This window comes from Oncorhynchus gorbuscha, linkage group LG13 (genome assembly GCF_021184085.1).
Source record: "Oncorhynchus gorbuscha isolate QuinsamMale2020 ecotype Even-year linkage group LG13, OgorEven_v1.0, whole genome shotgun sequence".
Lineage (NCBI taxonomy): Eukaryota > Metazoa > Chordata > Actinopteri > Salmoniformes > Salmonidae > Oncorhynchus > Oncorhynchus gorbuscha.
Window position 1 is genome coordinate 65,515,547 of NC_060185.1, and position 17,024 is coordinate 65,532,570.

A 17,024-nucleotide genomic window follows, 5' to 3' on the forward strand; every position below is an offset into this window, starting at 1 on the left:
ATAAAAGGAGCCACTCTCCCGCCATCTGGTTATCAGATATCAGAGAACTGGGTTTACACAGGTAACCTTAAAATCTCTTTTAAATGTTTTGTTTCGATATCTCACAAGTGGGGATTAGCATTAGTCCTGAAACTAAGTATACACCGAAAGGTGCAGAGACAATCCAACGAGGAAAAGCCTCATAACAAAGTGACGGGAAGCGCAATACAAGGCGCATACAAGCTCAGTATAATGAGATATGCCCCAAAAACAGTGCCCAAAATATAAACTCCTCTGTAGTAGAGTGCCCGGTCAGTCCCCTCCGAAGGCTGTCACCGTCGCCATTATAAATCAGTATAATGTTCCCCAGGATCCAGCAGGATATCTTCAACTAGAGAAGGGTCCACCATCTTCCGAGGGTGGTTGCCCAATGAGCGAAGAGCATGACACCCTTGCCCGAGCTCTCCTATAATCCAAGTAGATGAGGACCGCACGTATTGGACAACGACGGGGACACCTTTCTAGGAAAGACGACAGGCGAAAAGCCATAGGTTCCAATTTATGACAATAGGAAAAAGTCGACCCAGGCCAAGGATGGGGTGAGGTACATTAAACTGGAAAAACCCATGGGCATACCACGGCGCAAACAGTGGCTGGTAGATGCTGCGAAAGGATCTTAAGAACAATGGACATGTCCCAGGATGAGCTAACAGCTCAGAGACTGGGTGTAAGCGACGTGCCCCCCTTAGAGATGACACAACAATTATGGTAAACTCTATAGCTGTCGGGGCCTTGGCAGGCCGAGAAAGAGGCTAAAGGACCTTAACCGCCGATGAACCTTCTGTCTGTACAAAAGATCCTGCAAGGAGCATGGGATCACGGAAAACAGAGTGTAGGAGGGAACTGTATAGTCACACCACTTCTCCACTGTAAAACAGAGAGCATGCATTGGGGTTGGCACTCTTTTCCAAGAGTGTATAAGCCCTGCATGATGACTGACTGCCGACTAGAGAATCACTGGTCATCGAGGAAATCAAAGATGAAGAGGGAAACCATACGGCATTACCCAATTTTCCTGGGACTGTCAGATCTTCAAACGCCGTGGTCACCATGTTTTGGGATGGGAGCTCCCGGGCTTTCATAGGATCGTTGCTTCTAACAGGCTTTAGTAAGTCAGTCTGGATAGATGCCGGAATTGGGCTCTCTCGGGATATAGCAGACAGCGGCATGATGTAAAACATCAGGCAATATAGCAAATGGCCATAGGCATGGGGAAAAAGGGCCACAGTGGATGGCGAAAGACAAATCGCTGTCCTGCTCTGTGTGTTGGTGAGATCGGAGGGATGGCCGACATGCTGACTTCTGCCACTGGCTGAAAACCTGAGAAGGCGCTGGGGGGAAAGCCTGAGGGAGGGAGGCACGTGGGTGGAACAAAATGTCTGACTCCTCCATTTACTCATGTGAGCTCGGTCACAAAAGTGAGCTGCTGCACAGAGAATAGGGTTTTGTCTTAACCCAGCGCTGCCTTCCCACTGCTGATAATCTCGGAGGAGGGAAGGAGGAGCAGCCATTACAACCATAGAGAGAGGTTAGGGGAGAGAGCCGTAGGCCCTGCATTCTGTCCTCCTCAGCTGCAAGGACCGCGCCCTAGGTTGGCCGACCCTTCTTACCTTCCTTAGTGTAAGACTGCTTCCCTACAGGTTTGGCCTGGTTCAGGGGCCTAGCCTGAGTTTTGTCAGACTGCTGCGCCCCGGGATCTTCAGTCCACCAAGGCCAGCTTGTTGCCGCCCCCCCAGCTGTGAGGCTGGAGCAGGATGTAGAAACCAACGGGCTGCCATGGGGCCCGGATCTGCAGGGAAGGGAGAAGTTGAAGTCTTCGCCTTGTTTTTTGCGCATGTGACACTTCTTTTGTCGAGTTGCCATTTACTATTTGAAAATAAAACCCAGTGGAAAATGGGTGATTTCATAAGCAAACTGAAGCTTGTTTCCCCTCGTAATAGTAGACATCTCTTAGGGAGTAACTGCACATGCACCTCAATTCTCCGGAATGAGAAAGTGCTGTCCACAAGCCTGATGACTCGCGCTCTCCAGAGGTAGTGTGGTGGCACCCCCAGGTGGCGTCAAAGAGAGACACTTTTCTCTAAATAACACGGCCCTGTAGCTAGGTGAAGTGAGCACTCTGTATGAACGCAATTGTCGGGTGTCTAGTGTAGGCATTAGCTAGCTAGCAACCATCTTGTGAAGCTAAGGGTAAGCTATACCTAGCACAGTGATAACCAAAGGGAACAGCGTGGGTGTGTTGTTCAAATTCGGGCTGAAAATCCCCCAACGGTAGTGCTGTGAGGCTAAACCGGTCAGTCTAGTCAACACAAACAAGTGAACATACAAATGAGTTGTACTAAACGAGAGATGGGAGCTAGCAATACTACAATCAGGGCAGGTGGGGACCTAGTTTCCGCGTTATCTAGCCATGCTAATGCAACCATATGTGCAGGTAGGAATGTTTGTGTGGTTAGCTTGCTTTCCAGACAGCTAGCCACTGTAAGCTAGCTAGTAGAATCCTCACCACTTTGCTAGCTTCGGTGCGCATTGTAATGCGTAAACTAGCTAGCAGCTACTTTGTGGCTAAGGTATACTGTAGCTAGCATAGTGCTAGCCAAAGGGAACTGCGTGGGGGCAGTTCGACTTTGGGTCTGTATTTTTCCAAAACCGCAGAGCCGGTGGGCTGTCCAGTTGGTCTAGTTGACACGAATAAACATAGGTTAAACTAGACAAGAGAAGGGCGCTAGCTATGTTACTGTGTTGCAGGTAGTAATGCTTGTTTGGTTAGCTTACCTGAGGTGTTAGCTAGTTAGCAGCTACCTTATGGTGAAGGTGTGCCGTGGCTAGCTCAGTGATGGCTGAAGGAAACTGCATGGGGGCAGAGTTAGCCTTCGGATCGAGTGCTCCCGCGACCGACGGAGCCGTGAGGCTGAGGTGGTTGGTCTAGTTAACACAAATTGTGAACGTAGGTTAAACTAGATGAGAGAAGGGAGCTAGCAATGTTGCAGGTAGGGTGTGCTAGTGAGTTTATCTCTCAGTGAGCAATGAGCCTGGCCATGGCAAAGGAAAAATCATGGCTCCTGGTTGCGTATAAGACACATGCTCAGGAGTGTTACTTTGGTGTGCTGTATTTATTTATGTTGCTAGATAGGCTATTTATTACAACGGTAAGGAGTGTTTTCCTGTTAGGAGGCAGGGTCCCTCTCTTCCTTCGTTCCCCCTCTCCATCCATCCCTCCTCCAGAAGGTCTATATGGTGCGTCGTCTCTGGTCCGCTGCCCAGGCACAAAGGGAAGACCAGGCCTGACCCATTCATTGTGCTGCTCTTAAAGGAAACCACCAGTCAATGTAGGCTCAATGAGGCGTCGCCGTTTTGTAAGGTCTGATAAAGTGCGGACTAAACCGTCTGGGATCTGGGCTGGTCCACCCGGTGTTGTGTCCTCCATTATGAAGGGGAGCAGTTGTGTGTGTTGTGAATGTAGGTCTGTGTAATGCTTGGTTAGTGCTGAATACAGGGGGGGGGAACTAGGGAGGGCCTGGGCGTTGGGACCATTGAGGACTGGTTTAAGATGTCACCCCAGTGTTTGAAGCTGCTGTCCGCTGTCGTTAATTGTGACGAGGGATGATTGGGCGGCTCCTTAAGACGGGAGGACTGGAGGAGGAGAGGGACGTTTTTTCTGGAGTTTATTGAGGGACCGGTTTGTTGTCTTTTGTGTTGAAGATTTTCAGATAATATCAAGATAAGAGGAATGTCAAGATAATCAGAATCTTGAGGGTGTGTAGAATCTCCCAGCGACTGTTTTGTCCTCTTCCTTTGAGTTACTTCCACATGCAAAATGTTGCCGTATTAAGAAGGCATAACTTTGCAATACAAATGTTCCCTGTCGTTAAAGGAAAATGACCAGTTACGTATAGTGTTTCGCGTTTTTCAAGTGACACTTCAAAAGATGCTTCCTGGCCCAACTTAGCATTTCCCAGACACCTCTTGGGATAAGATGGAACAAATGGGACGATGATCCAGAGATCAAATTCATTAAGCTAAGCATGGCCAGTGAGAAAGGGACAAAGAAGGAGGGTCTTGGGAGTGCCGTGGCCCTTGTCTAAAGTGGTTAGGGGCCCCTTGTAGGCGTTGGGGTCTCCAGAGGCTGCTTGGGTAATTATCAGCCCGGGCTGCACGTGTGGGAGGACGAGTGTGTGTAGTCTGGCTGGCTGGCTAGTACTGAATGTTTGCATTCTCACAGCACCATGTCAATGGACTACCCAAGCGAAGTGGGGCGGGCTCTCCTGTAAACTGGATCCTATATCCTCCTATGTATGAACCTACCCCCCTCCTAATACCGCCCTCTTCTCTATACCCTAAACAGGGAGAGAGGGGGATTCTGAGGAAGAGAGGAGACATCTTTGACATGTCTACTGGGGCCCGTCAGGACAAAAGACCATTTCCTGCTCCTCCATGTGGAAAATGTCTGGGAGAGGAGGAGGAGGAGGAGGAGGGAGGAGGAGACAATTAGTGGGATTTGCTAATCACCAGGGCAACACTCATTTAATTGACATGTGAAATGTTGTTTAATCTAACAAGTCGATAGGCAATATGACAATGGGCTGGCAATCAGAATAGGAAAGCCAGGGGACTTCGACAGCTGATTGCTGAGGGAAATGTCTTTGTCTTTAGAGCTGGTGTGTGTGTGTGTGTGTGTGTGTGTGTGTGTGTGTGTGTGTGTGTGTGTGTGTGTGTGTGTGTGTGTGTGTGTGTGTGTGTGTGTGTGTGTGTGTGTGTGTGTGTGTGTGTGTGTGTGTGTGTGTGTGTGTGTGGGGGGAGACCCAGGGGGATTAAACACCATTATGCCTTTAACCCTTTTAGACAAATAAACACAGAGCAGCACACTCTCAGCTTTAGTAAGAGAGTTGTTTGTGTGTTTGTGTATGTGCCTGTTTCCCCCCTCTAAACCATTGAAAACCATCTATTTGCCATTGTATTTACACAATAAAGATGACCCTGACAACTCCAGACAAGAAAAGGAGTACTCCAGGAGAAAAAAAAACACAGATAAAAAAGTAAGCCCCCTTCGCTTTGACAGATATCAATAAGTATTTATGTTATAGAAAAAGCAGCCGCACCATATTGTGAAGTCTTAGTCTGGAGTGAAAGCATGAAGTGGTGGCTTAGAGACCAGACAATCCAATAGTTTGATTTACCAGTCATTCATTCCAAAAATACATTGAGCAGATTCTATACAAACTCAGTACACTAAAATACCAACCCCTAACACTGGAATAATCCAAAATGCTAATAAACAGTTATTTCATCAAAGAAATATTATGTCACTCTGTAATAAATCATTCTCAGTAGTTGTCATATCAATGGCCTCAACATAGAACTTTCTTACTGGGCGTGTGTGTACTGGCTGGATAACTTGTGGACATGGCCGGCGCATCCTTTCCTGATACATCCACAAACAATCCAAGGTGGTGAGTAGGTCGGCGATACAATGTAACTTAACTTCGAAATAAAAAAGATTAAACGTTGTTCTCACGTCTGATCTTGCTCTTACCGTGGGACATTTTTTGCTCTGGGAATATGCTTGTACACCAGTGGAGGCTGCTGAGGGGAGGAAAGCTCATAATAATGGCTGGACCGTAGGGAATAGAAGGGCATCAAACACCTGGAAACCATGTGTTTGATGTATTTGATACTTTTACACCTATTCCGCTCCAGCCAAATACCACGAGCCCGTCCTCCCCAATAAAGGTGTTACCAACCTCCTGGGTTGTACACGCTAGCAACGTGTACAAACATTTGCAATATGTGTTTGGCGCCAAATGAGGGGATAGAAGTGGAGTGAAATGTCCCGACATGACAAAAAACAATCAGGAAAAAGGGTAAAATACTTATTCACACTCAGCCATGACCTTTCATCACAAATTAAAAGGAGCGAGTACTGTTGACAGAATATATGAAAAACCTATGGTGCCAATATACGTAAGGAAATAAGGAGAGGTATATTTGTTTAGAAATAAAACTAATGCAGGTATTATGTGTTAAGTATATGCTTTGTTTCTATTTCAGAAATCTCTATTTCCTCTTCTTCCTGGTTTGAGTATGACCCTTCACCTGGCTTGTGACCCTTCAACTGGATATCACTCCGAAGAGTTGGCTCTGGGGCAGGCTACTCCTGTTGAACCACAGGTAAGTCCCCACTCATACATCAGCCTCATCTTAGAAGTGTGTGTCCATGTTTGTGTGTGTGTGCGTGTACATCTACGTGTGTTATATTGGAGTAGGGAAATCCTCCATCTATCCCACGTATAATCAAACTGCTATTGTCAGAGTAGACCTCCTAGTACTCAAACCTAGAATCTGAGATCAAAGTGGATGTATCCCAGTCTGAGTATTACAGAGTGTAAGTCTGCCTTTCTATTTTATCTATCTCTGTGATCTGGGCCAAGAGAGGTTTGTGAGCTGAGGATGATTCATCAGCTGGCTGCTCCTCTTCTAATCTCCAGAGTCACGCTCACTCACTCTCTCTCTCACACACTGGCATAGTAACCCCGTCTCTCTCCATGCCTCCCTCCCTCCCTCTCTGTCTGTCTCGCGTGCTGCCGAGGCACTATCTACTACCAGAGTTCAGATGTTGCTCTATTTGTACCAGGGAACGCCATCCCACCCCCTGCCACACACACAGACGTGAATGTCTGCATACACAGGCAAGCGCACACACACACACACACACACACACACACACACACACACACACACACACACACACACACACACACACACACACACACACACACACACACACACACACACACACACACACACACACACACACACACACACACACACACACACACACACACACACACTTCCCTGCCATGCATGCCACACCCCGGCCAGACAGACAGCTTGGCTCCTGGCCAATAATCACAGCTGGATCGGATGCTTTAAATGTGTGTGTGTGGCGATGGGGGGTTGGGATGGGGCTGTGTCTGGTGCACCGGATTGGTCCACTAGTACGGGTTGGGCCAGGGAGGACTGGGATTGGATAGAAGGTAGCGTGCAGGATTAACTGCGCTGTCTAGCATGGCCTCCCCAAGCGCTGCCTGACAGTTCTGCATATTGGATGGGTTACAGCTTATGAGCCGTGTGTGTGCGTGCGTCTGCGAGTGTGTGTGTCTGTGCAGCTTATCTGTGCGAGATAACTCCATCCTCTATGAGCAAATCTGCACGGTCTCGATTCCCTGACGTGATCACGGAATGCATTGGCCTGGCCCAGACGAATCGTTACATTTTTAATGGCGGTTCCGAGTTGGAATCACCAATCGATTCAATGGCTTCAGCACATTAGATTTGTGTCACTGTCCAGTGGTATCACAGCTGCAATACAAACAATGATTAGCAATATTATTGATGAGGGCAGGGTTCCAGAGTAGGCTAAATAGGAACTTGTGATTATGTTTTGCCATTAAGATGATAGAAAGTACTGACAATGAAATCGGTTTGCATGTGCTTCATGTTTCATGTTTACTAGAGGCAGGATAAAACACTACATAAGAGGTTTGGTTCAATTTCCCCCAATCGTCCGTTATTATGACTATAATAACACTGGTGCTTGATGCAGCTACCTTTATCAGAGAGCAGCAGGAGAGCGTGTGTGTGTGTGTGTGTGTGTGACTCTAATGTATGGACACTTACCTGTGTGTATGGTGGTGGCCCGATTTACCCCCCTCCACCCCCCTTGTCCTTGCCTATCCTTCCCCCTCTGACTCTCACCTCAGCCTCCCTCCTGGCCACTTTTCCCTGACAGCAGGCTGCCGAGGTACAGTCAGAGTGCTGCTGAACCAGGAATAGGTGGCGTGCTGGTTTCCATGACAGAGCCATGGGGTAATCACAGCTACAGCACTGTGATTACAGCTGTCACCGCCATCCACTGTAATTGATGCAAGTGCAGGGCTGCGCCGCCACAAGAGAGGGCTTAACCTACACGCAACACGCTATGCCACACACACACACACACACACACACACACACACACACACACACACACACACACACACACACACACACACACACACACACACACACACACACACACACACACACACACACACACACACACACACACACACACACACACACACACACACACACACAAGCAAAGAGGCACACAGGTAGCCTACACACACCACAAAAGACACGTCCTTCCAAAACACACACACAGTAGCACCACACATGGCAGCACCAGAGCGGACCCCGAAGGCCATCTTCATCCCGCCTGCCTGAAGGACAAAAATAATTCCCTGCCTGGCTGGCATCTCAATCTTTAGCTCTTAGGACAACCATCTGGCTCAGCAACTCTCCCTCCCTTCCTTTCCTCCTTACTCTCTCTCTCTCTCTCTCTCTCTCTCTCTCTCTCTCTCTCTCTCTCTCTCTCTCTCTCTCTCTCTCTCTCTCTCTCTCTCTCTCTCTCTCTCTCTCTCTCTCTCTCTCTCTCTCTCTCTCTCTCTCTCTCTCTCTCTCTCTCATACTCGCTGCTTAGTTTTAATGTGTGTCAGAAATCAGCAGCGTTACGGTCCTAGCCATGATGCTAACGTGGCTGCCTGTCTCTTGGCCTCTGCTGGTTGGTGGGTGCTGGTAGTGCTGTGTGTGTTCACAGATGGCAGAGGGAGGGTGGAGTGTGTGTGTGTGGTGATGGAGAGCGCTTTCGGAAGCCCCAGACAGCTCGGGTAATTTCTCCCAGGCAAGGTGGTCTGTCTGCGGGCATCTGGACTGGCTCAGCCCCCCATCGCTGCTTCTCCATGAGAGCGCCACTTCTTGACACTATTGCCAAGATGGTGTACAGTGAACACCGTAGCAGCTCTGTCTCTCTCTTTCAAAAACATTGACTACTTCCTTGCCCTCGGTTGTGTTTTTCAACACCTAATTCAATGTTTTGTTCTGATAGATGATCAGTGGCAAGTGACAACACAAAATGGTTTTATAAATGAAAGGAACCAGAGGAATGTTGAGCTATGGTAGAATAGCTTTGAAGATGATTAGAACTAAACAGACAACTTTGTTTTCGAAGCCAGTCTGAACGATAGCTTGGTTCTCTTTGTTGGTTGATTATTGATCTGAGACTGGAGGTCAGCTGTGATTGGCTAGAGCCCTTTAGAAGGATCTGTGGTATTTAAGGCTGTATGGTTGTCAGGGTTATGGAGGTCAACATAAAGAACCTCTGCCATGCCATATACTGCAGACTCATACATATTTTCCTGAATTTCCATGTCTCTCTTTTCTCTGGCTATGTTTTTCTTCCTGTGGTTTCCCACCACCATTAATATGAGATTGTACTCTCTTAGAAAAAAAGGTTCTGTATTGAACTTTAAAGTGTTATTCGCCTGTCCCCATAGAAGAACCCTTTGAATAACCATTTTTGGTTGCAAGTAGAACCCCTTTGGGTTCCATGTAGAACCCTTTCTACAGAGAGTCCTGCATGGAACCCAAAAGGGGTTATACATGGGGGCAGCCGAAGAACCCTTTTGGAAGAGTGTAGACAGTTGAACTTCCAAACCTAGAAAAAAACTATCAGAAAGAGTGTTGATGGTCTTTTGTTTGAGGGTAGAAGGACATTGATTTTGACATGGGCACTGATGAGAACAATATAGTTGGTGAATCGTCCTTCATTGTACCTTACACACACACACACACACACACACACACACACACACACACACACACACACACACACACACACACACACACACACACACACACACACACACACACACACACACACACACACACACACACACACACACACACACACACACACACACACACACACACACACACACACACACACACACACACACACACACATTGGTTTTACTATCCTTGTGGGGACCAAACAATTGATTCCCATTCAAAATCCAACTTTCCCTAACCCTTTACCGAACAATAACCTAAACTTAACCCCAACACTAAACCTACCCCTGAAATGTTGACCACACTATGCGCAAGTGTTAGTAAAATAAATGTACACATTTCAAGTCGGAAGTTTACATACACCTTAGCCAAATACATTTAAACTCAGTTTTTCACAATTCCTGACACTTAATCTTAGTAACAAATCCCTGTCTTTGGTCAGTTAGGATCACCACTTTATTTTAAGAATGTGAAGTGTCAGAATAATAGTAGAGACAATGATTTATTTCAGCTTTTATTTCTTTCATGACATTCCCAGTGCGTCAGAAGTTTACATAGACTCAATTAGTATTTGGTAGCATTGCCTTTAAATTGTGTAACTTGGATCAAACGTTTGGGTAGCCTTCCACAAGCTTCCTATAATAAGTTGGGTGAATTTTGGCCCATTTCTCCTGACAGAGCTGGTGTAACTGAGTTAGGTTTGTAGGCCTCCTTGCTCGTACACACTTTTTCAGTTCTGCCCACACATTTTCTATAGGATTGAGGTCAGGGCTTTGTGATGGCCACTCCAATACCGTGACTTGTTGTCCTTAAGCCATTTTGCCACAACTTTGGAAGTATGCTTGGGGTCATTGTCCATTTGGAAGACACATTTGCGACCAAGCTTTAACTTCCTGACTGATGTCTTGAGATGTTGCTTCAATATATCCACATAATTGTCCCTCCTTATGATGCCATCTATTTTGTGAAGTACACCAGTCCCTCCTGCAGCAAAGAACCCCCACAACATGACGCTGACACCCCCGTTCTTCACGGTTGGGATGGTGTTCTTCAGCTTGCAAGCCTTCCCCTTTTTCCTGCAAACATAATGATGGTCATTATGGCCAAACAGTTTTATTTTTGTTTCATCAGACCAGAGGAAATTCCTCCAAAAAGTATGATCTTTGTCCCCATGTGCCGTTGGAAACCATAGTCTGGCTTTTTTTATGGCGGTTTTGGAGCAGTGGCTTCTTCCTTGCTGAGCGGCCTTTCAGGTTCTGTCGATATAGGACTTGTTTTACTGTGGATATAGAAACTTCCGTACTTGTTTCCACCAGCATCTTCGCAAGGTCCTTTGCTACTGTTCTGGGATTGATTTGCACTTTTCGCACCAGAGTACGTTCATCTCTAGGAGACAGAATGCATCTCCTTCCTGAGCGGTATGACGGCTGCGTGGTCCCATGGTGTTTATACTTGTATACTATTGTTTGTACAGATGAACGTGGTACCTTCAGGCATTTGGAAATTTCTCGCAAGGATGAGCCAGACTTGTGGGAGTCTTTTTTTCTGAGGTCTTGGCTGATTTCTTTAGATTTTCCCATGATGTCAAGTAAAGAGGCATTGAGTTTGAAGATAGGCCTTGAAATTCATCCACAGGTACACCTCCAATTGACTCAAATCATGTAAATTAGCCTATCAGAAGCTTCTAAAGCCATGACATAATTTTCTGGAATTTTCCAAGCTGTTTAACGGCACAGTCAACTTAGTGTATGTAAACTTCTGACCCACTGGAATTGTGATACAGTGAATTATAAGTGAAATAATCTGTCTGTAAACAATTTTTGGAAAAATGACTTGTCATGCACAAAGTAGATGTCCTAACCGACTTGCCAATACTATAGCTTGTTAACAAGAAATTTGTGGAGTGGTTGAAAAACAAGTTTTAATACTCCAACCTAAGTGTATGTCAACTTTCGACTTCAATTGTACATGTTATTCAATCATTGCACCCACACTGCTCACACACGTCAGCGAGGGTCTGCGTGGCCAGGCGCTTAAATAGAAATTGGTTCTATTTGTGTCACTCAATACACTGCAAGTCCGGCCTCTCCCATCTCCTCACTGGTTTTTAGGAGCGTATACCCACTTGCCATCTCCTCATTGGTTTTTAGGAGCATATACCCACGTGGGTGATTGAAAGATGCACTTAGGTCCACATTCCAGTCAGTTGTTGTAATGCTGGAAAGTTGGTTGCCAGCCCACCATATAAAGTCAAAAGAAGAAAGAGAAGCCTGAAGGAAGGAAGAGAGATGACGAGAAACTAATTCGGTTTACCGTTTTATGTGTGGATTAATTGTTGGAGTAGAGGACCTTGTGCATTTCAGGTCAAATAACAACCCAATGTTTATATCCCAGGACAAATTAGCTGGCAACAGCAAGCTAGCTAGCTAAATTGCCATAAATGTTTAATGCTTTTTGACCTGTCCCCAAATTAATATAATCGGTTCAGAGTTGATCGCCTCGAGTGTGCGGTTTGGTCAGCATGTAACTCCTAACCTTAAACCTAACCCTAACCTTAAACCTAACCCTAATTGTATCCCTAAACCTAACCCATGATCCTAAAAAAAAGCCTTTTGCCTTGTGGGACCGGCGATATGTCTCACTTGTCCAAATTGTCCTTGTTTTACTAGCCTTGTGAGGACTTCTGGTCCCCACAAGGATAGTAAAACCAAACCACACACACACACAGAAAGAGACTTTAAGTATCCCTTGGACTACTCCAGTGAGTGGTAGTGATTTGGCCAGTGGGCATACAGGGTTGGCAGCAGACCCAGCTGTTTGTGTTCTGTGACAGGCATGACACAGCTTTAGAGAACCAGGAAGTCCAAACTCCACAGAGTTGACAAACACATCTGTTCCAGAGCATCACATGGAGCTTGTTGTGGAGGTGTTGGTAAGTTCTGGTTATGTTAGTGGGAGGCTGACATACCAAACCACTTAAGTCCCTACTGTGCTTCAGGCCTCAATAAACTATTTAGGAAAAGAGGCTGTTGCCATGGTTATCAGCCATTTTCAAATCAGTGTATTTAGGCCATTCAGCCTTATTTATTCCTATTAAAACCATGCCTTCTGTAGGAACCAACTGTTACAGAACACGGACCAATTGTTCTCCAAACAGAATGCTCATTAATTTCCCCCTTTTTTGTAACCTGTTGGACAAAAATAATTTCAACCAGCGATCTCGGGCTCACTGTTTTTGCAAAGTGAAGGCTTTGTGGTGATTCCTCACGAAACCAGGACAGACAAATACCATGATTTAGGGGATTTTCACAACATTTAATCCATAGAAAGGTCACTTGGAGGAAGGACTGTTGACATACTGTATATTTGACATTTGTATCTAAAAGCATAATTGAGAAATAATTCATCAAAGTTGGCATATTTATGATTTATTTATTTTTTGTCCTGATTTCGTGAGGAATCACCCTTTGATGAAAGTCGACCAGATCTCTATCGTAATAACCTAACAATATTTGTGTTGTTTTGCAGTTAAAAACACGTTAGTCACACTTCTTGATCTTCCTTGAAAATGTGACTCCTAAAAACACACCTTAATAGCACCTCCAGGCTAAGATAAGAAAAAAGTCAGAAAATAAGCTTTTATGTCAATATGAGCTGAACTTTGCTCCCAAACCGTGCTCTCTCTCTCTCCCTCCCTCTCCCTCCCTCCATTTCTTTGATGATATTATTAAGACCAAGCTCTTTTAGATCACTCCTAGACTGCTGTGGAGCTGCAACCAAAACATATTACCTACCAGACATTCAGTTTACAGTGTAGCAGAGGACATACACTTTGACAGTGCTGTTGTTGTTGTTGGTGGAATGGGCTGAAGTGGGCTGTAGACCAGCTAGTGTTTAATTGTCCTGTAACCTGTTTATTTAGGCCCTTTGCACCTCGCTTAACAGGAAGCCATCTTCCTCAGTTAGATTACAGCTAATGAAATATCTAGACGTGTAGAGTCAACACACGCAGGTGTGATTACGGCCCTCTCTCAAACTACAAGGCTCTGTACTACAGATCTAGGATCAGATTACACTACCTCAGGTCATAACACAAACCATTAGAGGATGATACAACATCTGAGCTGGGATCAGTGGTGGTGACCTTATACCTACCTCCCCTCTCCCTATGCTGGTGCCGTTCCCAGTATGCTGTCAGCCAGCAGGACACAAGGCAACGTGTGACTGTTTGAAGAATGTAAAGATAATCATTGGGCAATTAATTGGCACCAAAAGGGCACCATTAGTGAAGTGCAAACGGGTGATTGGGGAGCTGGGGATAGAGGGCGGAGACTAAGGGCCTGGGGTGTAGAGTGGGGGCTCTAAAATAACAAACTTGAAATTGAAATGCGAGGCGTTACCATACCTGGTCTTATATGATAATGTGTGTCATTATGCCTGAGGAATGGATTGAGATATAAAGTGCATGTGGTCTCACAGGAGTGTTTATTTTCATTACAGTATTTACTCGGCAGATGCCTAGAGAGAGAGCAGCTGCAGCAGTTGCTGTATTCTTATGTAAATTGTAGTGCCAGCTGTTGTGATCCACTGACTACGCAAAGTTTTAGAGATCAAAAGGATCCTTTACAGGATTATTTTTTTTTGCGTGTGTGTCTACTATTCTACTAACTTTGCTCAACTTGGAGGGCAGATATAGATAGTACTGTATGATTATGTTGTGGGACTGCATCCCAGGGCTGAATTGAGTAGTTTTGAGGTAGTCTCTAAAAAGAGAGAGAGGTGACAGAAAAGGGGGCAGGTAAGATAACTCTGCTTTCCCTAGCAACAGGCAGCTGCCGCTCCTTGATCATGTGCCTCCCAGGAAGTGACTGATATTTTTGTTGTTGTTTTTTTAAATATATATATTTTTTTACATATTCTTGATTCAAGAGCACATCTAAGTTGAATCGCAGAGAGCCCCCGTCTCTCTGGCTGACAGCAGGTTACTATGATCATCAAGAGGTAGCAATGGGAATACGTTCCTAGAACAACAAAGAGAGAATGAGTTTATCGAGCCCCCCCAAGCCCCTCCGTCAGAGTGAAGCTCAGCTAGAACCCATCCTTCATCATGGGATCTGAGACAACACACACTCTCACTCTCTGCTTATCACTACTCCAAGGAGAGTAGCTGTTTTCTTAGCTGTGTGTGTGTGTGTGTGTGTGTGTGTGTGTGTGTGTGTGTGTGTGTGTGTGTGTGTGTGTGTGTGTGTGTGTGTGTGTGTGTGTGTGTGTGTGTGTGTGTGTGTGTGTGTGTGTGTGTGTGTGTGTGTGTGTGTGTGTGTGTGTGTGTGTGTGTGTGTGTGTGTGTGTGTGTGTGTGTGTGTACACGTGTATGTCTGTGTGCTACTTTGTGCTACTATCTCTCTCCCGATCCACAAGCAGACTGGAGTGCCTCTTCCCACTATGGCCCTATATCTGTTGGCTGAGGTTGGGACATATCAAGGAGAACATGCTAATTTAACTTCTGCCACCTCCACTGGCAGCTCTATCTAACTGACTCTCTCTCTTTAAGTTGGACACCATTAGCACTAAAGCATGAACACTGTAGGAAATACTCTTTCCACATGAATAACACAGGATCTGTAACAATGCATTGAAGCACAGTCATTGGGGAGCTAAGACAATAATCCACAGAGCGACAGGAGAGACAGACAATCAGTCAGGTTGGCAGGATACAAAGATGCACACAGATGGGTAGACAGACGGATAGATAAATAGACAGACAAATGAAGAATGGAGAGACTGGCAGGTAGAGTGGCAGAGAGAAGGAGGCAGGCAGGAACACACACACGTGCCCCCGCACCCCCTCAGTCATCCACACACGCCCACACCCACAGGCGGGGGGGCAGTGCAGTGGAGCCTAGCAGGGTTTGCCAAGCACTGTGTCAGTTTCAAGGGTTCAGGGCTGGCTGGGCAGGATCATGCTGGTGCCTTTGCCTCCTGCACTAGTTGAGTGATCCCAGTGACCCTCAGGTCCCTGCAGAGGTCCCTGCATGGGGACATGTCATCATGAGGAGGGTTATTAGCTTACCGCCCTTAGCACAAAGTGACACCGGGCCTCTGGGCCATGTCCACGGTATGGGAGGGAAATGCTTGTAGCAGGACGTCAGGGAGCACTGCCTCTAAAATATGACAAAGACAACGGTTGCTGTGTTTGCATATTCAATTCAGTAAGATTGAGCAATAGTTTAAAAACTCCGAATTTATGCAAATACTTCCTCTTTCAGTTGTGTTTTTGATTAGACTCATAATTTATACATATTAATATATGCCAGACAGTCTTTTTTGATTAGACTCATCATTTATACAAATGAATATATGCCAGACAGTCAAGTGTTTTTGTGTTAACAAAATGGAAATCTTAATTTTTGTGTGGCTAACAATAAGTCATGGCACATTGCTAGGCAACATAATGACACAGAGCAGCGGGATGTAAAAAATCAAACCTTTGGCTAGAATTAGTGACTCATTATTATTTCAGAAAGTGTCACGACTAGGGTTGCAAAGCTACCTGTAATTTATCAAAGTTCCAGTAATTTAGGAAATGTATTGTTGGATAACTATTAAAAAAAATATATAATAAATGTTTTTATTTATTTATACAGTTGAAGTCGGAAGTTTACATACACCTTAGCCAAAAAAATGTAAACTCAGTGTTTAGCAGTTCCTGACATTTAATCCTAGTAAGAATTCCCTGTCTTAGGTCAGTTAGGATCACCACTTTATTTTAAGAATGTGAATTGTCAGAATAATAGTAAAGAGAATGATTTATTTAAGCTTTTATGTCTTTCACATTCCCAGTGGGTCAGAAGTTTACATACAATCAATTAGTATTTGGTAGCATTGCCTTCAAATTGTTTAACTTGGGTCAAACGTTTCGGATAGCCGTCCACAAGCTTCCCACAATAAGTTGGGTGAATTTTGGCCCATTCCTCCTGACAGAGCTGGTGTAACTGAGTCAGGTTTGTAGGCCTCCTTGCTCGCACACGCTTTTTCAGTTCTGCACACAAATATTCTATAGGATTGAGGTCAGGGCTTTGTGATTTCCACTCCAATACCTTGACTTTGTTGTCCTCAAGCCATTTTGCCACAATTTTGGAAGTATATGCTTGGGGTCATTGTCCATTTGGAAGACCCATTTGCGGCCAAGCTTTAACCTCCTGAATGATGTCTTGAGATGTTCACTTCAATATATCCACATAATTATCCCTCCTCATGATGCCATCTATTTTGTGAGGTGCACCAGTCCCTCCTACAGCAAAGAACACCCACCTAAT

At 45.4% G+C, this 17,024-nt stretch overlaps 1 long non-coding RNA gene across 2 annotated transcripts in view; it reads left to right on the plus strand.

The window, feature by feature from the left end:
- LOC123993346 overlaps positions 1–17,024 on the plus strand; it is a 144,256-nt gene that overhangs the window by 18,342 nt on the left and 108,890 nt on the right. For both annotated transcript variants that reach the window (XR_006831437.1, XR_006831438.1), the window contains exon 2: positions 6,088–6,207. This is a non-coding gene — a long non-coding RNA (uncharacterized LOC123993346). The remainder of the gene's footprint in view (positions 1–6,087; positions 6,208–17,024) is intronic.